Source organism: Elephas maximus, chromosome 4 (assembly GCF_024166365.1).
Source record: "Elephas maximus indicus isolate mEleMax1 chromosome 4, mEleMax1 primary haplotype, whole genome shotgun sequence".
NCBI lineage: Eukaryota > Metazoa > Chordata > Mammalia > Proboscidea > Elephantidae > Elephas > Elephas maximus.
In genome coordinates this window covers 178,302,869-178,325,698 of record NC_064822.1, presented here as the reverse complement: position 1 = coordinate 178,325,698, position 22,830 = coordinate 178,302,869, and the positions used below count along the sequence as shown (strand labels likewise).

Sequence of the window (22,830 nt, the reverse complement as noted above, 5' to 3'; positions counted from 1 at the left end):
AGTCCAGCTTTCATATGCATTTGTTTAGTGCTGACTATGTGCCAGGCAGAGTCCTAAAAGCTTTGTGTGTGTTAATTTGTTTCATTTCTTTCTACCTTATGCGTAGGAGCCCTTGGGTGGGTGGTGCAAATGGGCAAATGGTTAATGCGCTCAACTTCTAACTGAAAGGTTGGAGGTTCAAGTTCACCCAGAGGTACCTCAGAAGAAAGGCCTGGCCATCTACTTCCAGAAGACCAGCCATTGAAAACCCTATGGAGCACAGTTCTACTCTGATGCACGTGGGGTCACCATGAGTCACAATCAGCTGAGTGGCAAGTGGTTACCCTTCATGGAAGTTGCTGTTATTAACTCCATTTTAAGGATGAGAAAATGGAGACACAGAGAGGTCAAGAATGTCATCTGAGGTCATACAGCCACTGAGGGTCAGAGCCCAGATTTGAACCCTGGCGGTCTGTCTTAAGATTCTTAGCCACTGTAAGGCCCCGCCTCTCTGTCATTACATTCTCTCAGGACAGTTCATTACCAGCTAATCCACAGCCTCCCATCCTAGCCTAAGCACACAGCATGGATTCAGCACCATGGGGCCCTTGGAGGTGAACCGCGGAGGCTGCCTCATTCCATAACTGTACCCGAATCCCGTCTCCAGCTGTAATGCAATGTGTTAAGAGCTACAGTGCAGGGGTGTACAAAGGTCTGTGGCAGCCCAGAGCTGGGAAAGATTAGTCCTGCCTGAGGAGCCCAGAAAAGCATCTAGTTCTCTCTGTGTATTGCTTTACACAAGGATAAAATGCAAAATGACACACATATATCAGGAAAAAAATAAAGGTCTTGAGCAAGCAGGATGAATCTCAGGGGGGGACCAGAGCCTCGTGCGTAGCTTCAGTTCTGCCACTCACTAGCCGTGACTTTGGGCTGGTTGCTTCCGCTTTCTGAACCTTCCTATCTTCCTCTTTAAAATCAGGATATTTTGACTTGCCTCAGAGGGTCATTGAAAGATGTAGTGAGAAAATGTATAAAACTCCTGATATATTGTAAGACTGTAATAAACGTACTTAATACGTGTTTTGCTGTCTCAGTCAAGACCAATTCTCAGGCATGGAGCTGATAAACATCTTCCTGCTGAATTATGAATAACAACAAAAACAGCAATGATAAGAGTAATGCTCACCGTTTATTGAACTCTTATTGTGTGCCTGGGACTGTTGTAAATGCTTTAACTCTATCTCATTTAAGGAATGGGATATGCTTTTTAAAATAGGTTTTAAAAACCAAAACAATCCCCTCAAAAACAAAAACAAAACCCAAGTCACATTTTACAAATTGATGTTCTGTGAAAAATAAAGGTTAAAACAAAAATCATCAACTAGGTTAGAGAAACCCCACGTACTCTGTCTTGGTGGTTCCCCAACATCATTGCACGTTGGGATATGGGGAATCCTTAATATATTCCCATGCCTGGCTCCCACTTCAGATATTCTGATTTCGGTGGCCTGGGTGCCACCTGAGCACTGGAATTTTTAAATTGTGTTAACATATATTTAACGAAAATTTTGCCATTTTAACCATATTTAAGTGTACCATTGGTGACATTAATTACATTCGAAGTCTTGTGCCACCTTTATCACTATTTCTAAAACTTCATCACCCTAAACAGAAACTCAATACGCCCTAAGCAAAACTCCCTATTTCCTCCTATTGCTGGCTCTTGGTAACCACCAGTCTACTTTTGTCTCTGTGCATGCCATGGATTGAATAGTGTCCTCCCAAAATACATGTCAACTTGGCTAGGTCATGATTTCCTTGTATGATTGTCTACCATCTTATCTTCTGATGTTATTTCCCTGTCACTGATGTGTAAATCCTATCACTATGATGTAATAAGAGGGATTAGCAGCAGTTAGTATCGATGAGGTCTACAAGGTTAGATAGTGTCTTAAGCCAACCTCTTTTGCAATATAAAAGAAGTGAACAGAGAGACATGGGAACCTCATACCAACAAAAAAGAGGTGCCAGGAACAGAGTGTGTCCTTGGTTTCTGCACTCAGGTGCTCCTAGACCAAGGGAAGACTGTTGACAAGGACCTTCCTCCAGAGCCAACAGTGAAAGGTTTCTCCTGGAGCCGGAGCCCTGAATTCAGACCTCTAGTTTACTGGACTGCAAGAGAATAAACTTCTCTTTTTTAAAGCCAACGACTTGTGGTATTTCTGTTATTGCAACACTAGATAACCAAGACAGTTCATTTGCCTGTTCTAGATATTTTATGTAAGTGGGATCACACAACATTTGTCCTTTTGTGTATGACTTAGTTTGCTTGGTGTAATGCTTTCAAGGTTCACCCATGTATCAGAACTTCGTTTCTCTTTATGTTGTTGTTGTTAGGTGCAGTCCAGTCAGTTCCCACTCATAGAGACCCTATGTACAACAGAACAAAACACTGCCTGGTCCTGTGCCATCCTCACAATCATTGTTACGCTTAAGCCCATCGTTGCAGCCACTATGCCAATTTCTCTTTATGGGTAAGTAATATTTCATTGTACATATGTATCACATTTTGTTTTTCCATTCTGCAGTTGGTGGACGTTTGGTTTATTTCCGGGTTTTGGCTATTGTGAATAGCACTGCAGTGAACATTGGTGCACAAGTATCTGTTCGAGTCCTTGCTTTCAAATATTTTGGGGGTAAACCTAGGAGTGGGATTGCTGGGTCATACGGTAGTTCTGGGTTTAATATTTTTGAGGAACTGCCAAACCGTTTTCCACAGTGGCTGCACCATTTTACATTCCCACCAGCGATGCGTGAGGGTACTGATTTTTCCGTGGAGATGTTTTGAAGCTTCCCAGGTGATTCCAGTGCAGCAAAGTCTGGGTACCTTAGGTCTGTACCCCTCTTGAAATACTGTGTGCTCAGTGGCACATTCAAACCTTTGAGAACTTGGTCAAGTTTCTTAACTTGCATTTCCTACCCATGTTTGTGTTTAAACTTGACCAAACATACTTCTGGAAACTTCTCCCTCCTTCCGTCCCTTTCTGCATTAAAAATTATGAAATATTTAAAAGACACATGATGCCCTTCCCCATGGGGCATCATTATGTTTTTGACCTCATCTCCTGCCTCCACCCTTTCCCAACTCCCTGAACGCACCAGGCTCTCTCCCACCTTGGGGCCTTTGCCCTGTTCTTCCTTCTGTCTGGAGGGTTCCCCCCTGCTTGTCACCATGGCTCTCTCCTCTCTCTGCAGGTCTTGACTCTTATGTCTTCTTTTCACCAAAGTCTATCCAGGCTTCCTGATTTAAATTTGCGACACTCTGCTCCCTTTTCTGGAAACCCTGGTGGTGTAGTGGTTAAGTGTTACAGCTGCTAACCAAAAGGTCGGAAGTTTGAATCCACCAGGTGCTCTTTGGAAACTCCATGTGGCAGCTTTACTCTGTCCTAATAGTGTTGCTGTGAGTCAGACTTGAAGGCAACAGGTTTGTTTTTTTTTTTTTGTCCCCTTTTCCTGCCACTCTTTTTTCTCCATATTGACATTCTTGCCTTATTTCTTGCTTCATAGCTCTTAGAATCATCTAACAATTATACACACACATACACATGTTTATATATATACACACATTCATTTATCGTCTGCCTGTCTCCACTAATGTCAGCCCCACAAGGGCAGGCCTTTCGTTTTTATTGTTCACGGCCGTATCCCCAGCACCTAGAATGGTGCCTAGTATGTAGCAGGTACTCAATAAACATCTGTGGAATGAACAAGTGAATGAAAAGTATAAACAAAAAAAACCAAACCTGTTGCCATCGAGTCGATTCTGACTCATAGCGACCCCAAAGGACAGAATAGAACTGCCCCGTAGAGTTTCCAAGGAGAGCCTGGTGGATTTGAACTGCCAACCTTTTGGTTAGCAACTGTAGCACTTAGCCACTACACTACCAGGGCTTCCATGAAAAGTATAGAGAATAAAATTATGATTAGTGGTACACCCATCGTCTAGTTTAATGTGTTGGCACTTTGCCCTATTTGCCTCTCTTCTTTCTTTTCTAAAATGTTAAAATGCTGTAGATACTGTAGCATTTTTATATACCCTCTTTGTACACCTCCCCTGCCCTTGGCCCCTTCCTACCTCCCAAAGGTAGCCACTATGTTAAAGTTGGCGGGTAGTCTTCTGGTCCTTGCTTTTATGCTTTTATGCATTCACCCAGAATTGTTCTGGAGTTTTAAAATTTTACGCAAACTGCACACTTACCTAACCTTCTGCAATTTGCTTTTTATATCTACATTATATTTTATTCATGTGGAATCCATGCAAATTTAATTCACTCACTTTAAGGTTGGTATAGAATTCTACTATATGAATATGCCATAATTTATTTACTATTTTCCCTCTCAATGGGCATCTAGGTTGTTTTCCAATTTTCTGGTATTGCACACAAGGCCATGGAGAACCTCCCTGGGCATGTCTTCCATGCACACGTGTGAGAGGACTTTCTCTCTTTCTCTTTCTTTCCTTTTAGTTTTTAGATGTGGAATTGCTGGGCCCTAGGGTAGGCACATCTTTAAATTTACTAGATGTTGCCAAGTTTCAAACCGAAGTGGCTGTACCAATTTTTGCGCTCTCCATTAGGGACTTTTGCCTATCTGTAGGGTGAGTTGTTACAGTAGTGTTGCTCATTATTTGCCTTTCCTGATTCCTGATGAGCTGGGGCACCTTGTCATATCCTTTTTGGCCACTCAAGTGAGTTGTGAATTGTCTTTTGATAGCTTTCATCCATCATTGTTCCGAGTTGTTTGTCTTCTTGTTATTGACTTGTAGAAATTGTTTATATATTCTGGACACTAAGCTTTTGTCAGTTATGTGCTTTGCAAATATCTTCCCATCTATAGCCTTCCAACTTTGTTTATGTTGGCTTGTGCTGTACAGACATTGTACATTCTAATGCCAGAATATTTTCCATTACATGAAATGAAGGGAATGAATGGTGGGTTTTCAGACACCAGCTCAGCAGGCTATGGAGGGAGGAGGACGCAGTGTCTAGAACCAAGGCATTCACTGTAGCTCCCGTTACTTCCCTAGTGAGTCTACTGTTCTCCAGCCCCAGAAAATCTCCTTGACTCCCAAGCCCTAAGGTTTGCTGTAGAGTCCTGCAGTGGGTTTCATGTTGTTGGTCTGTCTGAAAGAGATCTTGTGGTACTGCCCTGCATGGAGACCAGCAATCACAGCAGTGATCTCTAATGCAAAGCTACCTTACCAATCGCAAAACCCAGGGCTTAGCTAACTTGCAGAAACAAATCCAATCAATATGTTTGCATGGTAATGGGAAACAGCAGGAGGGAGGGATGAAATGAAACTTGTTCCAGAGTTGTGCTGTAGGAGCAACAAATGCACAGCATTCTTTTGACTTCTGGGACTGAGAACGGGGATCAAAACTTCAGGCAGGACAGGTAAAGAAACGGCTCCATAGGAGACCTGTGACTACACCACACCCACAGGTGGCAAGGCACACTTTCCACTCCAGGTAGACCCTGACTCAGAAGTCTCCTTTAGAACCTAAAACCCTGATGATTTGAGATACCATGGTGCAATGCTTAAGTGCTCGGCTGTTAACCTAAAGATTGGTGGTTCGAATCCACAGAAGAAGTCCACAGGAGAAAGACCTGGTAAGCTGCTTCTGTAAAAATTCCAGCCTAGAAAGCCCTATGGGGCAGTTCTACTCTATCTACTCCCTATGAGTAGGAATTGACTCCATGACACCCAACAATAGCAATATTTTATCAGTTGTTTTTTGCTATGAAACAGTCCACCCCAAAATTTAGTGACTTAAAACAACAACCATTCTGTGGGTAGGCATTTTGAGCTGGGCTCAACTGGACTTTTTTCTGCTGGTCCTGGCGGGCCTCATTCATGTGTCTGTGGCCAGCTGCTGGGCAGCTAGGTGGCTCTGCTTCTAGTGGTTGGCCGGCTGGTAGCTGGGGCAGTAGGGGGGCTGTGCCACATGCCTCTCGTTCTCCAGCAGGCTAGCCTGGACTTACTCATATAGCTGTCTTAAGGTTGCAAAAGCTACAAAAGAAGAAGTTGTAAGGCTGACGAAAGCCTAGACTCAGTGCTCACACAATGCCAAAACAAAAAAACCAAACCTTTCGACTCTGGCTAGTGGAGGCCCCATGTGTGTCAGAGTAGAACTGTGCTCAGTAGGGTTTTCAATGGCTGATTTTTCAGAAGTCACCAGGCCTTTCTTCAAAGTCACCTCTGGGTGACTCGAACCTCCAGCCTTTTGGTTAGCTGTCAAGTGTGTTAAATGTTTGCACCGCCCAGGGACTCCACTTCTGCCATATTCTACCAGCCAAAGCAAGTCACGATAATAAATGCACTTTAATCGCAGTTAAAGAGGTGGGAAACAGACTCCTCCTATTGATGGGAGAAGCTGCCAAACATTGTGGCCATTTTTACAGTTTTTATCACAGATAGCAACAGACTCACAGGGGCCTACCACAGAGTAGAACTGCTCCATGGGGTTTCCAAGGCTGTAATCTTTACGGAAGCAGACTGCCACATCTTTCTCCCGTGGAGTGGCTGGTAGGTTTGAATTGCCGACCTTTCAGTTAGCAGCTGAGCACTTTAACCACTGCATCACCAGCAGCAGGTTTGAGTTTTTTACCATAGATAGAAATTTCTGTGATGTAAGCCGTCTCAACTTAGGGTGGTTGCCAGACCCTTATCATTCATAAGGTTTAATTATCATCATGAAAATGTATACAACCAGGAAAAGTTGTTAATGTATGCACAGTCATACTGTCTTTTTCTCCGTACGCTAAGGAAACATCTAACATTGTCTGATAGGTTATTTTCCCACCTCTCCTCTGCCATGAACACACACACACACACACAATGCTCTAATCGGTCATCTGGAGAAAATGAAGGAGCTGGGCTGAGGAGATTTGGCTTGGAAAAGGTTGAGAATGAATTCAGGGAGAAAAAAAGATAAGAGAAGGGGTGGGAAAGGAGAGCCCTTGCTGGTGATGTTGGGAAGAGTTTTCGTGCAAAACAAGTGTGAGGGATGGAGAAAGAGACTTTGAGGCAATTGATGAGTATGAGAGAGTTGGAGCCTGGGAGGAATGAGGGGAAAAAAAGCTTAAAGAACTGGGACTCCTTGTGAGGGTTTGGATTCTTTGTAATGTTCTTTGGAAGATTCAGCTACAGATTGGAAATACTTTTGACTGTGGACTCAGAACATCAGGCCTTCCAAGACTAGATGGTATAAGCCCTGGCATTTTGTTGAGGTTATGATAGTAATTTGTCACCTTGCTGAGGCGTGACCTTGAATTCTCTCTGCTTCAGGGTAATGCGTTGGGTGCAAGTCTCTGAGCCAATGAAACAGCAGGCTATACCCCATTCTTAGCTCAGTTGTTCCCTGCAATAGACAGGCCACTTCCTTTTCCCATGTGGACCTGGGTTGGAAAGAGAAGCTTGGATGATCAGATAGGGGTTGAAGCCTGCTCCCTGGGCCTTGGTGGCTGCGATGCCAGGGGCAAGCCTAGGTGCTCAGAGGGAGTTTGCTGAGCTGAACTAAACTCTGTTGAACCCAGAACTGAGTAAGCTCTCCTAGGCCCCTTGGTTGGACCAAACTGTGGTAATGAGACACAATTTGCTGATTTCTATGGCTGGAGCATAGGATAAAATAAAAAGAAGACGACTGAGTAATGAACTGCTAAAGGGAGTAGCAATCCAGAGTCAAAAGATATTGGATTCAGGTGTAATAAAAGAGTTATAAGAGAAATAACGATGCTCCTAGTCATTGAGCACTAATTCTATCCTAGGGGTCACTCTCAGTGCTTGACAGGCATCACTTCTCATCCTCGTCACCAGCTAACAAGGTAAGACTCCTTGGGAACATTATTGGAAGAGCAAAGAAAAATGAAGAAGTGCAGACAGTCTGGTCAAACAAAAGCAAGTCGAATTGCATTCCAGCACTGACTAACCATGAGTATGTTAGGCAGGATACTTAACTTCTCTGTCCGTTTCCTCTACTGTAAAAATGGACATAATAATCACACATATATAGTTGTTTTGTGAGGTTTAAATTAAAGCGCTTAGAATAACACCTGACGCAAAGAAAGAGCCCAATAGATGTTGACTATTATTATCCTCATTTTACAGATGAGGAAACTGACCACCTAGGAGGTTTAAATAACATGAACAAGGTCATCAGATTAATAAAGGTAGAAGCAAATTATGAATGCAGGCTTGATTTCAAAGCTCCTGCTCTTGCCGTCTATTAACAAATATCTATTGTCGGCTATGTGTCCCTGTCTTAGTCATCTGGCGTTGCTATAACAGAAATACCACAAGTGGATGGCTTTAACAAAGAGAAATTTATTCTCTCACAGTCTAGGAAGTTGGAAGTTTGAATTCAGAATGTCAGCTCCAGGGGAAGGCTTTCTTTCTCTGTCAGCTCTGGGCCAGGGTCCTTGTCATCAATCTTCCCCTGATCTAGGAGCTTCTCAGTGCAGGAACCCCAGGCCTGAAGGATGTGCTCTGCTCCCGTCACTGCTTTTTTGGTGGTATGAAGTCCCCATGTCTCTCTGCTAGCTTCTCTCTTTTATATCTCAAAAGAGATTGACTTAAGATATAACCTAATCTTGTAGACTGAGTTCTGCCTCATTAACATAAAAAAAAAGCTGCTTCTAATTCTGCCTCATTAACATCATAGAGGCAGAATTTACAACACATAGGAAAATCACATTAGATGACAACATGGTAGACAATCACACAATACTGGAAATCATGGCCTAGCCATGTTGACACATATCTTGGGGGACACAATTCAATCCATAACAGCCCCCATCTGGAATGAGGAGTGAGGAATGAGGTCAACAAAGTTCTGGATTCTCAAGAAACAAAGTTTCCAGTCCAGAGGGAAACACTAAGTATGTAGACAAATAATAAGCCAGATTATTTCAGGTGCTGAGTGTGACGAAGAAGAAGCAGGATGATGTAAAGAGTGGGATGTGTGCATGTGTAGTGTCAGGGGACCTCCTGAGGAGGTGACTTTTGAATGGAGACCTGAATGAGGAGGAGGAGGAAGCTACTTAAAGCTTTGGGGAAACTTTCCAGCAGGAGGAAGAGAAAGAGGCCAGTGAGACTGGACAGAGGTGAGAAGGAGAAGGGAATCAAGGAGGGAAGTTTGGCACAGTTTAACCTTCCGTTAGAGCCACAACCTGATTTTGGACTTCTAGCCTCCTGAACTGAGAAAATAAATTTCTTTTATTTAAAGCTTCCCACTGTTTTTGGTTATAGCAGCATTAGGATACAAGACAGTGGTGGTGAGGGACCAGCCGGTCTTAGGCACTGAGAGACCTGCCTTCTCACCCTGATTCCACCACCAGGTGGTCACATTGCCCGCAACGAGCCCACGACTGCTTTGCCCTCATCTTCCTCATCTTCCAGGTGAGGTCTTCAGGCTGGATGATGAGCCTTTGGGTCCCTGTGGCTTCAAGAGCGTTCCACTCTATTGACCATATTTTACAATTATTCAGCTTGCTGAACAGAAGGCAGTATAGTCAATGCCATTGTTATTTTCCCTGAAGTTCAGCTCATGAATATCGGTAAGAACTCAGAGAAACACCACAATAAATGAATAATAATTGTGATTATTGATTAAATGACAGGCACTTTACTGTGTGCTTTGCAGCTATTAATTCAAAACTCTTCATTTTCCTTGGGGAGGGATGCATTCACAGCTACTCTATGGTTTGTCTCCACAGGGCACTCTTCATGTGTTCCATGTAAACGGTGCTCTCTGGAGTTGTGTAGATGGTGGCCCTGAAAGCACTATGTTGTTGTTAGCTGCCATTGAGTCAGCCCTGACTCACGGCAGCCACAATGGGTTTAGACCATTTTGATCCATAGGGTTTTCATTGGGTGATTTTCAGAAGCAGGTTGCCAGGCCTTTCTTCCTAGTCTGTTTTGGTCTGGAAGCTCCACTGACACCTGTTCAGCATCATAGCAACTCTCAATCTCCATTGACAGCTGAGTGGTGGCTGCACATGAGGTACATTGGCTGGGAATCGAACCCCGATCTCCTGCATGAGAGATGAGAATTCTGCCATTGAACCACAGCCACCCCTTTTACAGATGGGGAAAGAAGCTCAGTGAGATTTGATAACTTCCCCAAGAGCTTCCTTATCGTTAAAAGCAAAGAAGGGCCTCAGACCAAGACCTCCGATTCCAAAACCTGAGATTTTGCCAGGATATAAGGCTGCCTCTGGTAGACAAGGGTTGATTTCTTCATGAGAGGGGCTGTGGGACTGGGGCTGGGAAAGTCTGAGTTTACATCCCAGCTACTCTGTAACTGAAGACAGTTACTGAACCCCTGTGTGCCTCAGTTTACTCATCAGTAAAATGGATCATACTCATTCTTACCCCGTCGGCTTAATTATATGAGATTGTGTGTATAATGTCCCAGGAAGTGTGTGAGGCCCACGCCAGGCATGCAGTAAACACTAAGCACAAACGGAAAATGTCTTTCTCCACCGAGGAGAGCTGCCGAGCACCTTTCCAGGGAATCTGCTCACCAGTGGCCGACCAAGGTGGCTGTTGATCAGTACAGCCCTTTGAAGGGCGTCGTCTTTTCCAACAGAACATGACACAGCCACAGGGAAAGTTGTTTTAGTTCCACTTAGTTTGATTTATTATTGATCATGCTGGAGATAAATTAGAATCATTAAAATCAGAGGCTGCAGTCTGCAGCCTGCTTTGAATCCCAGAGTTGTCTGCTTTGCACTTGCTGGGACCTGAGTGAGTACATGCAGGTCTAGAGGAGAAGGGCCCTGGGAGAGCCTGTCTGGAAAGTCTGGGTAATGAGAAAGGACACACAGCATGGCACTGCCTTCCAGATCCCTGACACCTACTGTTGGTGCCATAGCAAGAAGAGCTGCCAATACCTTGTTTCTTTATATCCTCACAGAAATGCTATGAGGTCAGGTACTATCATTAGCATCCCCCTTTTAAAGATGGGAGCCCCTGGGTGGTGTAAATTGTCAATGTGCTTGGCTGCTAACTGAAAGGTTGGAGTTCGAGTCTACCCAGAGGCATCTCAGAAGAAAGGCCTGACAATCTAATTCCAAAAAACCAGCCACTGAAAACCCTATGAAACACAGCCCTACTGTGACACACACAGGGTCGCCATGAGTTGGAGTCTACTTGATGACAACTGAATTTTTTAAAGATGAGGAAACTGAGACACAGAGAAGGAAAGTCACTGGCCTTAGGTCACTAGCAGCCTTATAGGCTCAGGACCTCTTCACACGAACTAGTTTGGGCATCCTCACAACATGGTGGCCTCAGAATCATCTGACTTCTTACATGGCAGCTCCAGTGCAAGTGTTCAAACTAGGTAGAAGCTACACTGGCTTTTATGACCAAACCTGTAGTCACATAGTATCTCTTTTTCCTTATTCTATTGGCTGAACAATCACCTGCAAGAGGACCTTATACATTTGACCCCTTGTCCAGTGCTCATTGGGCCATGTCAGTCAGTTCCACAGAGTGGCCTGGTGGGAAAAGCACACATTTTTGAATCAATCTTGGGTTAAATAGACTATATGAAGAATAATGGGGTATCAGGATTGGAGGAAGACTCACTAACAACCTGTGTTATGCAGATGACACAACCTTGCTTACTGAAAGTGAAGAGGACTTGAAGCACTTACTGATGAAGACCAAAGACCACAGCCTTCAGTACGGTTTACACCCCAACATAAAGTAAACAAAAATCCTCACAGCTGGACCAATGAGCAACATCATGATAAATGGAGAAAAGACTGAAGTTGTCAAGGATTTCATTTTACTTGGATCGACAATCAACGCTTATGGAAGCACCAGTCAAGAAATCAAGTGATGCATTGCATTGGGCAAATCTGCTGCAAAAGACCTATTTAAAGTGTTAAAAAGCAAAGATGTCACTCTAAGGACTAAGGTATGCCTGACCCAAGCCATAGTGTTTTCGATCGCCTCACGTGCATGCGAAACCTGGGCAAAGAAGGAAGACTGAAGAAGAATTGACGCCTTTGAATTATGGCGTTGGTGAAGAATATTGAATATGTCATGGACTGTCAAAAGAACAAACAAATCTGTCTTGGAAGAAGTACAGCAAGAATGCTCTTTAGAAACAAGGATGGTGACACTATGTACATCTCACATACTTTGGACATGCTATTTGGAGGGATGAGTCCTTGGAGAAGGACGTCATGCTTGGTAAAGTAGAGGGTCAGCAAAAAAAAAAAGGAAGACCCTTAACAAGATGGATTGATACTGTGGCTGCAACAATGGGCTCAAGCACAGCAATGTGAGGATGGTGCAGTACTGGGCAGTGTTTCATTCTGTTGTACATAGGGTTGCTATCAGTCAGAATCAACTAGATGGCACCTAACAACAGCTATGGAATCAATGGTTAAGCACTTGGCTGCTAAACAAAAGGTCGGCAGTTAGAACCCATTAGTAGCTCTGTGGGACAAAAGACCTGGCAGTCTGCTCCTATTACAGCCTAGAAAACCCCATGGGGCAGTTCTACTCTGTCCTAGGAACATACCCAGCATGTTCAAGGCAGAGCAAGAAAGAAAGTATGGGGAGTGCTCATGGTATTGATCCTCAAATCTGCCCTTTCCTCAGCATTTCTCTTCTGATTAAACGGCATCACTGCTTCCCCAATTGTTCATGTCAAAAACCTGGAGCGTCACCCTTGATTTTTCTCCTTCTTTCACATCATACTTCTGTCCGTCAGCAGATCCTGTCACCCTTACACTGTATTCCAAATCTACATACTTCTCAGCCCTTGTATAGCTGTCACCCTAGGGTAAGCCACCACCATCTCTTACTTGGGCCATAATAGCCTCCTTCAAGCCTTTTTGATCCCACCCTTGCCTCCCGACAGTCTATTTTTCACACAGCAGCTTATCAATCTTGTTGAAATGTCAGATAAGTCACTCCACGGTCCTGTTCAGACTTCCAGTGGCTTCCCACTGAACCTAAAATAAAATAAAAAAGTCTTACCAAAGCATTGAAGAGTAGTGGTTAAGTCACATATTTGGAGCCAGACTGCCTGAATTCAAACCCTAGCTCTGCCACCCACCAGCTCTGTGAAGTTGAGCAAGTTACCTTACCTTTCTGTGCCTCAGTTTCCTAATATGTAAAATGGGGTTAAAATATTACCTATTCAGAGGGATGTTGTCTTATTAAGTGGGTTAATATATGTAAAGTGCTTAGAATAATGCCTCTGCAAGTAAGTACTTTGTCAATATTAACTTTTATTATGATGATGATGATGTCTTGTAAGGCACTATATAAGCAGGCCCCCGGATGCCTCTTTTCCTTCATTCCTTTCTTCTATCACTGTGTCCCAGCCACACTTTCCTTCTTGCTCTACCTTGAACATGCTAGGTATGTTCCAACCTGAAGGCCTTTTTATTGGCTGCTCCCTTCACTGGGAGTGTTCTTCCTACAGACAGTCATGAGGCTCCCTCTGTCACTTCCTTCAGGTCTCTGTTCAGTTATTACCACATTAAGGAGGCCTTTCCTGATGACACCCCTTGTGAATTTATTCTCTTGCCCTGCTTTCCTTTTCTTGGTAGCATTTATCACTATCTAACAGATGTTATTTGTTTATTCTTCTTTCCCTGTTCTGGTTATCTATTGATGTGTAATAGACCACTTCAAAACCGACTGTCTCAGCATCCATCATTTTGTTCTTTCTCATGGTTTCTGTGGGTCAGGAATTTGGGAAAAGCTCAAATGGGTGATTTTGGTTTAGGGTCTCTCATCTGTTGCAGTCAGGTGGCGGCTAGAGCAGGAGGGAACTAGCAGCCGGAACTGGCTGGCATCTCTGTTTTTTTTCTATAGACTCAGGGGTTCTTCAAATGGGCTACTTGGGCTTCCTCACATCATGGCAACCTCAAGATGGTAAGACTTCTTACATGGTGACTCCAGTGCCAGTGTTCTAGTGAGCTAGATGGAAGCTGCATTGGCTTTTATGACCTTGCCTGGAAGTTACATAGTATTATTTTCTCCTTACCCTACTGGCTGACCAATAACAATAGTTAAGAATGTGCTAAAGTTCAAATTTGAAAACAACTTTTATCCCCATAGTTATCCATAGGCCTAAAAACCCATTGAACCAATGGCTAAGCACATAGAAGAAATGATGCTAATTAAACAGGAGAAAACAAATTAATTTAGAGGGTAAAATGCAATATTACCTGCATAGGCATATTCACAAGAGTCTTATTCTTAGCAGCCCATGTCTTATTCACCTCTGTCTTTTTAGAGCTGAGCACAGAGCCTGGCATGAAGCAGGTGATCTGTGAATGAGTTTTAAAGAATGACTACATATAATCTGATCTTCAGGTAACTTCATATCCTTTTTATTAAAAAGTTAGTTAAAAAACCCCATTCTAAGGGCAACTTGTTTCAGGGAAAGAAGTAGCTTGAAAAGAAATGTGTGAACCACTATTTATTGAATACTTGCTTTGTGCTGGGAGTGGTGCCAAGGACATGATATTGTTTATTCTTCATAGTAATCCATGTATTAGGTACTACTATTATGTACCTACTGCCCATTTTGTAGATGTTGAAAATGAAGCTCAGAGAGGGTAATCACACTCTCCCTTCCATTAAGGATGCAGGTGGTATTTGGGAGCCCTCTAATGTTTGTTTGGCACTAAAGGCTGAGTTCTTTACCAAGTTCCATGCTGCCTCTTTGGAGCCTGAAGTGTCTAGCCATAACCTAGTACTATGTCAGACACTGTTCCTCATCTTACCTACACCTGGGCTTTTGATGGAGATTGACCATTAAAACAAAGATGTCACTTTGATGGCTAAGGTGTGCCTGGCCCAACCATGGTATTTGCAATATCATCATATGCATGTGAAAGCTGGGCAATGAAAAAAGAAGACCTGAGAAGAATTAAGGCATTTGAATTATAGTGCTGGAGAAGAACATTGAATATACCACGGACTGCCAGAAGAACGAACAAATCTGCCTTGAAAGAAGTACAGCCAGAATGTTCCTTCGAAGCAAGGATGGCGAGACTTCATCTCACTTACTTTGGACGTGTCATCAGGAGGGACTAATTGCTGGAGAAAGACACCATGTTTGGTAAAGTAGAGAGTCAGCGGAAAAGAGGGAAACCCTCAATGAGATGGATGACACGGCAGCTGCAACAATGGGCTGAAAAGCATAGCAAAGATTGTGAGGGTGGCACAGGCCTGGGCAATACTTCATTCTGTTATTCATAAGGTCACTATGAGTCAGAGATGACTTGAGGGCACCTAACAACAACAGACCATTAAAGAGTATTTTGGCCACTTGAGTTGCTGTTTAGCTAAGACCAGGTGGCATGTGGAACTTTGTTTGCACTGCCTGTCACTTTGTTGTTGTTAGCTACCATCAAATTGGCCCCAATTCATGATGACCCATGCGCAGTGGAAAGAAACACTGCCCAGTCCTGAGCCATCTCCATGACTGGTTGCAAATCAGGCCACTGTGATCCACAGGGTTTTCATTAGCTGGTTTTCAGAGTAGATCTCCAGGCCTTTCTTTCCAGTCTGTCTTAGTCTGGAAGCTCTGCTGAAACTTGCTCGGCATCATAGCAACATGTAGGCCTCCACTGACAGACAGACAGGTGGTAGCTATGCATGAGGTGCACTGGCCTTTAAGAAGTTATTAAGGTGGGTATCTTCTTTATAAGTGTTCTCATTCTCAGCTATTTTAAATACATCATTTTGAAATAGTGACACACAACTCCAATGCACTTGAGCTTAGCGAATGGATCACCTGATATCAGATCCTGGAGGTATGGCTGGGGTCAATGTAAGCAGTTGGCACCTTGAGAAGCTGGAGTTCATGGTGAAATCCACACTTCAGGGTTTAGGTTGAGCGTCCATTCTGTATGGATGCCTTTCTAAGAGCATCACTTCTAAATGGATAGCACATTGTAGAGGAAGCTGACAGATGTAGATTCAAAGCCAGAGATACCTCTTCCTAGCTGTGTGACTCTGGACCAGTGACTTAATTTCTCTGACCCCACATTTCCTCATCTATCAAACAGGTACTGACACACCCACCTCCTGGGCTGCTTTAGGAGTCTCTGCATGGTGCAAATGGTTAAACACTTGGCTGGTAACTGAAAGGTTGACTGAGTAAACTCAGAGGTACTTGGAAGAAAGGCCTGGGGATCTACTTTCCAAAAAACCAGCCATCGAAAGCCCTATGAAGCTCAGTTCTACTCTAACACTCATGGTTCTCTACGAGTCAGAATCAACTTGATTCTGATTTTGGGAACTGATTTTGGTTTTGGGCTGGATTAAATGGGATAATAGAGCAATATTGATCAAGCACCTAGTATGTGCCAGGTGCTGTTCTAGGCAACGGGGATCCAGCAGTGAATAAGACCAAGACCCTACCATGATGGACGTTACATTCTAGGGGTGCTTAATAGGAACCTGGGAAATAAATAAGAATAATATCCTTTCAAGTTGTAATAAGTCCATGAGTGAAAAGGAACCATGGTAAGAAGATACAGGAACATCAGGACTGCTCTTTAGCGTAAGGGATGGGGAAGCCATTTCTAGAGAGGTGATATTGAGGAAGGATGCTAATGCCTGGCTCACGGAACGTCCTGGAGCCTGCTTGCCTGGTGGAGGAAGAGCAAGGCGAGGGTCCAACAGGGCTGGTAGGAAAAGAGGCCAGAGTGGGAGGAAATGAGGCCAGAGGGAGCAGGGCTGGATCAGGGGTGCTCTGGAGCCGAAGTGGGGATTTAGGATTACATTTTACAACATGGTGCATGTAAAGTGCCTCACCCAGGGCCTGGCACACAGTGGGTGCTCACAGGTCAGTCGAACAAACAAGTCCTCACCATCTACCATCTCAAGACTCTCTGCTGGGCAAAAGACACAGAGGTGAGTTCATCACTGTCCTCATTCTTCAGAACCACCTCCTTCCTCTTCCTCAGTACCCTTCTGCTAGGTCTTATTCCTAAGGACTGAAGACCACCTGGGAGGTTTCCAGATTTGGAGTATTTTGCCCGGTTCTGGCATTACAGTTTAAAATGCATTGAGGCAAATTCTGGATAATGAAAAATATTTATTTTCTCTAACCAGATGCGTGAAAAAAACAACAGAAGAGAGAATTTTCTTCTTATTGAACTTTCTAATCTATTTTCTTTGAGGCTGAGAACAAATTTACCAAGCCTGCATTTGAAATGCTATCACTGCAGGGAAGTTAAGTGTTCTAAAGCGTGGAGAGTGTGGGAACAGCTTCACGCTCACGTGGCATCTTCAGAAGCACTTTACAAACACAAACACATGTGCCTCTCTCAGCTCCTCTTGGTGAACGTGTGGAAGAACAGCAGCTAACGTGCACAGGGACTCAGTACATGATCGGACACCCTTCTAAGCCCTGGGAAAATAGACCTCCATGGTTCCTAGTGAAGGGCTTCATGTGATTTTTACTATGCTGTGCAAGTACCACCAGTGACCATTGAGTTGACTCTGACTAATGGCAAGCCCATGAGTGTCAGAATAGAACTGTGCTACATAAGGTTGTTGACTTAGGCATCTAGTGCTGCTATAACAGAAATACCATAAGTGGATGGCTTTAAACAAAGAGAAGTTTATTCTCTCACAGTCCAGTAGGCTAGAAGTCTGAATTCAGGGCGCCAGCTCCAGGGGTAGGCTTTCTCTCTCTGTTGGCTCTGAAGAAAGGTCCTTGTGATGCATCAGTCTTCCCTTGGTCTGAGAACATCTCAGAGTGGGAACCTCAGGTCCAAAGGATGCGCTCTGCTCCCAGCACTGCTTTCTTGTTGGTATGAGGTCCCCCTGCCTCTCTGGACGCTTCTGTCTTTTATAGCTCAAAGAGATTGGCTTAAAACACTATCTAATCTTGTAGATCTCATCAATATAACTGCCACTAATCCATCTTATTACATCATAGTGATGGGATTTACAACACATGGAAATCACATCAGATGACAAAATGGTAGACAATCATACAATCATACAAAGGAATCATGACCCAGCCAAGTTGACAGATATTTTGGGGGGACACAATTCAATGCATGACAGCTGTCAGTGGCTGATTTTTTGGAGGTAGATTGTCAGATATTTTTTCCACGTCACCTCTGGGTGGACTCAAACTTCCAACCTTTCAGTTAGCTGCCGAGCATGTTAACAGGTTGCACCAGCCAGGGACTTCATACTGTGTAGTAGGTACCACTTATTGTCTACATTTTGGAAAAGAGTAACACAGTTCAGAAATGGGTGACCAAGTGCTCACAATTACCTGTAATTTACCCATTGACTTGGCTTGTCCAAATATGAGTCAGAATTCTCTCCTCCTCACAAGCTCCTAAACTTTGGCTTGACCCCAAGCTTAAGCAAGCATTAAGGTGCGGAACATCCCCCCTTAAGTGTTCATTCCGAGAATCTGTGGACCACAGAGAGAAACATTTTCTGTTAAATCACACTGGTCCTGCTGTCAGCACACCCCCACAGCTTGCCCCTTACCTCCACAAAGTTCTAGCTAGCTCCTCTTGTTCTTGCTGCTGTTGAGTTGACCCTGACTCATGGCCACCCTACGCACAATGGAACGGAAAGCTGCACTGGGCCATGATCAGTTGTGGATTGGACTGTTGTGATCCATAGGGTTGATTTTCAGAAGTAGACTGCCAGGCTTCTCTTCCTAGTCCATCATCTTAGTCTGGAAGCTCTGTGGAAACCTGTTCATCATCATAGCAACATGCAAGCCTCCATTGACAGATGGGTGGGGGCTGTACATGAGGTTCAGTGGCCATGTCTTCTGCATGGAAGGTAAGAATTCTATCACTGAACCACCGATGCCTCATGCTAGCCCTATTACTCCTCCGTGTAAAAGAAAACCCTTTTCTGTTTGATTTTGAGACACTCGCAGATTCTGAGGTCAGGGCATTTTCCCTATTGCAATAGGCTATTTGAATAAATTCTCTCCTTGCCTAACTCCAAGTTTGTTTCTCATTTGATGTGGGGGAACTGAGATTTGAACCCAGAATTCTTTGAACCTTCTTATTTATTCAGGGATTGGAGTACTCAAGAACATTTTCTTCTGTATGGAATACGGTGACAGATCAATGTATTTTCTTCTCTAAACAAAACTAGAAAGAATTTCACTGATAAAAATGTTTTTATATTATGTATATTGTTATCTTTATACCTAAAAGGTAGTACATAAAGAATCTTGAAGATATCACAGTCAGAATTTTTTTTTTATTAAAAACTATTTCTATTGGTTCATTTGTTTTTCTTTTGTCCATATAGGCCAGCAGATGCATAATATTTTGTAGAAAAATTACAGGAAACAAGCTTCAGTGTGAGATTAGTGTAAGTACATATGTATGTATGTGTGTGTATATGTAGATAGATAGATACACATACACACAAACAACGTTGTTGCTGTTGTTGAATGTTGTCGAGTCAATTTTGACTTATAGTGACCACATGTGATGCGATAGAACTGCTCCACAGGGTTTTCTAGGCTGTAGTCTTTATGGAAGCAGACTGACAGGTCTTTTCCCTGTGGAGCTGCCGGCTGGTCTGGAACTGATGACCTTTCAGTTAGCAGTCAGGTGCTTAACTGTTGCACCACCAGGGTTCCATATACATGGGTGTGTGTGTGTGTGCATTTATATATATATATACACATAGTGACACATGGCACAGCTATCTTATTTGAATTCAGCAAAAGTCGAATAAAGAAACTGATTTCAGAATCTCTTAGTGGTCAAGGGCATACATATTGGAGCCAGATGGATCTGGATTTGGGTCCAAGCTATGCTATGGTGTTCCCTGGCTGTGTGGCCTTGGGCAGTTTCTTCAGTTTGCTTGCCTATGAAATGAAGATTAAAACAGCACCTTCCCACATTTTCCTGTTGTGGCTGAGGTTGAGTGAATGAATGGTATCTGCTTAGTTGGTGGTTCAGTGGTCGAATTCTCTCATTCCGTGAGGGAGGCCCAGGTTCAATTCCCAGCCAACATACCTCATGCAGAGCAAACACCCATCTGTCAGTGCAGGACTGTACGTTGCTATGATGCTGAACAGGAAACCCTGGTGGTGTAGTGCTTAAGTGCTATGGCTGCTAACCAAAGGTTCGGCGGTTAGAATCCTCCAGGCGCTCCTTAGAAACTCTATGGAGCAGTTCTACTCCGTCCTATAGGGTCGCTATGAGTCGGAATCGACTCGACAGCACTGGGTTTTTTTTTTTTATGATGCTGAACAGATTTCAGCAGAGCTTCCAGACTAAAATGGACTAGGAAGAGAGGCCTGGGGAGCTATTTCTGAAAATCAGCCAAAGAAAACCCTACAGATCACAACGGTCCAATCTGCAACTGATCGTGCAATGGCTCAGGGCCGGGGAGCATTTTGTTCTTGTGCATGGGGTCCCCATGAGTTGGGGGTTGACTGGATGGCAGACAACAACAGCGTAATACTCAATGCTAGCACACGTCACATTATGAGGTATTCATTTATTCACTTGGTATGACAGAGTCACTGTAGGTGGCTGACCCAAACCCATGCACAATTCCCTTCCCCCTTTTATCTACCTGACACTTGTTAGTTGCCATCAAGTGAATTCTGACTCATGGTGACCTGGCACTTAGGAGCTTCCATATGGCGTAGTTCTAGTCACTGAGATCTCCAGGGGTCTATGCAATGAGGCATTTGGGCAAGCTTTCGTTTTTCTGATTAACGGAAACAGACTTGACTGGGAAGCCTCTTTACACTTTCCACTACTTTCCCCTTTCTGCTACTTCCTGCTTAGAATAAGCACATGGTGTTTGGAGGTGCAGCAGGAGGGAACTAGGAAGAAACTCATGTAAGGAAGAAAGTCAGCATACTAATGATGGTGAAGAGAAAAGACAGCAGGAACCCAGGCCCTGGAGGCGTTCCTGAGCCTCCAGTTCAGCCCTGCCCACCTCTTTTCATGCCATTGTTACGAATTCTATTATTCTACAGCTAAATGCATGCCTGGGGGGCAGTGGTGGGTCAGTGGTAGAATTTTCACCTTCCATACAGGAGACTGGTCAGATTTCTGAACGCACCTCAAGCGCAGCCACAACCTACGTCTGTCAGTGGAGGCTTGCGTGTTGCTGTAATGCTGAACGGGCTTCAGCAGAGCTTCCAGACTGAAATGGACTAGGAAGAAAGGCCTGGCATCTACTTCTGAAAATCAGCCAGTGAAAAACCTGTAGATCATATTGGTCTGATCCTATCGTGCTTGGGGTTGCCATGAATCAGGTGCCAACTCAATGGCAGCTAACAGCAACAAATATGTACCTGATTGGTACACATGCTTGTCATTCCCCAATTCTGCTGCTGCTGCTAACAGTATAACAAAGACTACTATTTATTGAAATAGACTCCTTGCAAACATTGTACTAAACAATTTATATACCAAAAAATCAAACAAGACCCGTTGCCGTCGAGTCAATTCTGACTCATAGTGACCCTAAAGGACAGAGTAAAACTGCCCATAGAGTTTCTAAGGAGGACCTGGTGGGTTCGAACTGCTAATCTTTTGGTTAGCAGCTGTAGCTCTTAACCACTATGCCATCAGGGTTTCCAAAACAATTTATATAGGTTAGGGTTTCCAAGACAATTTTTATAGGTTATATAATTTAATAAACATATCAAGTCCATAAGGTAGTGCTGATATAATTCCCATATAACAGACAAAGAAACTGAGTCTTAAGAGAGGTTAAGCCACAGGCCCATGATCACACAGCAAGAAAGTGGTGGACCCAGGGCTCATACATAGGTCTACTGGCTACCAAGACTATGCTTGCCAGGAAAACCTTGGGAAAATATAATAATTATAATAGCAACAATAATGGTGGTCACCATTCATTGAGCACTTATTATTTGTTCATTTCGTTATTTAGTGAGTGGCAAGTGCCCAGCGCAGTGCTAATTCTTTACGCACAGAATCTCACGGTAAGCTGCTCAGAGGGCAGAGGCTCAGCGCTCTCTCCACAGCCCCGGAACAAGTCCTCACTTTGAGTGGCTGAATGGTGCTGGGATCCTTTGAAATGGGCTTTACAGGAAGGCGAGAAGTTTGGTAGGCCAAGAAGATGAAATAGTACACTTCAGAAACAGCAGTAGGATCAAGGAAGCTTTGCCAGAGCTTGGTTCTTAGCGAAGCTTTGGGTGTGGAAAACCCATTAACTGTTCCTCAATGTCCATTTTATCCTTTCTTTTAGAAATTGCATACCCCTGGTTTTATCTGGGCACATGACCACCCAGCTATAGACAACATTTCCCAGACTCCTTTGCATCCAGTTGTGGTCATCTGATTAAATTCTCACCAATGAAATGTGTAACTTCCTTACCTTTTCTTTCAGAATACAGATTGCCTCCTACTTCTGTGGATCAAAGCTTGGGCATGACATTTAACCAGCTTTAATCATGCTGGTGAAGGCAACATCCTCAGGGTTGGGGTACTGTAGCCACAAGATGGAAGGAACCTGGGTCCCTGAGTGACTTCTTGGAGCAGAACTGCCCTGTCAACTTGGATTCCTCACTCTTTATTTATTTATTTTTTTTGTGGTATGCCTTTATTTCATCTTAGCAGGTTTAGATCAGTCCAACTCTATACTTCTAATTTCTATTAATGGTTCAAAAATATCTGCTGTTAGCTTAGCCTTGTTCTCAAGGGGCCCACTGGTGCTAGGTTTGGCAGCTTCTCTGGAGAGAGTCTCATTGAGAGTGGAGATTAAAATAACAAAATTGTTTGACACTGAGTGCATCCAGAACA

General features: G+C 43.7%; 1 long non-coding RNA gene across 2 annotated transcripts in view; it reads left to right on the top strand.

Annotated features, from left to right (window-relative positions):
* The window catches only part of LOC126074777 (uncharacterized), a 40,946-nt gene extending 18,490 nt beyond the window's left edge, over window positions 1-22,456 (top strand). For both annotated transcript variants that reach the window (XR_007517026.1, XR_007517025.1), the window contains exons 2-3: window positions 2,380-2,516; window positions 22,418-22,456. This is a non-coding gene — a long non-coding RNA (uncharacterized LOC126074777). The remainder of the gene's footprint in view (window positions 1-2,379; window positions 2,517-22,417) is intronic.
* Window positions 22,457-22,830: the final 374 nt, after the last annotated feature.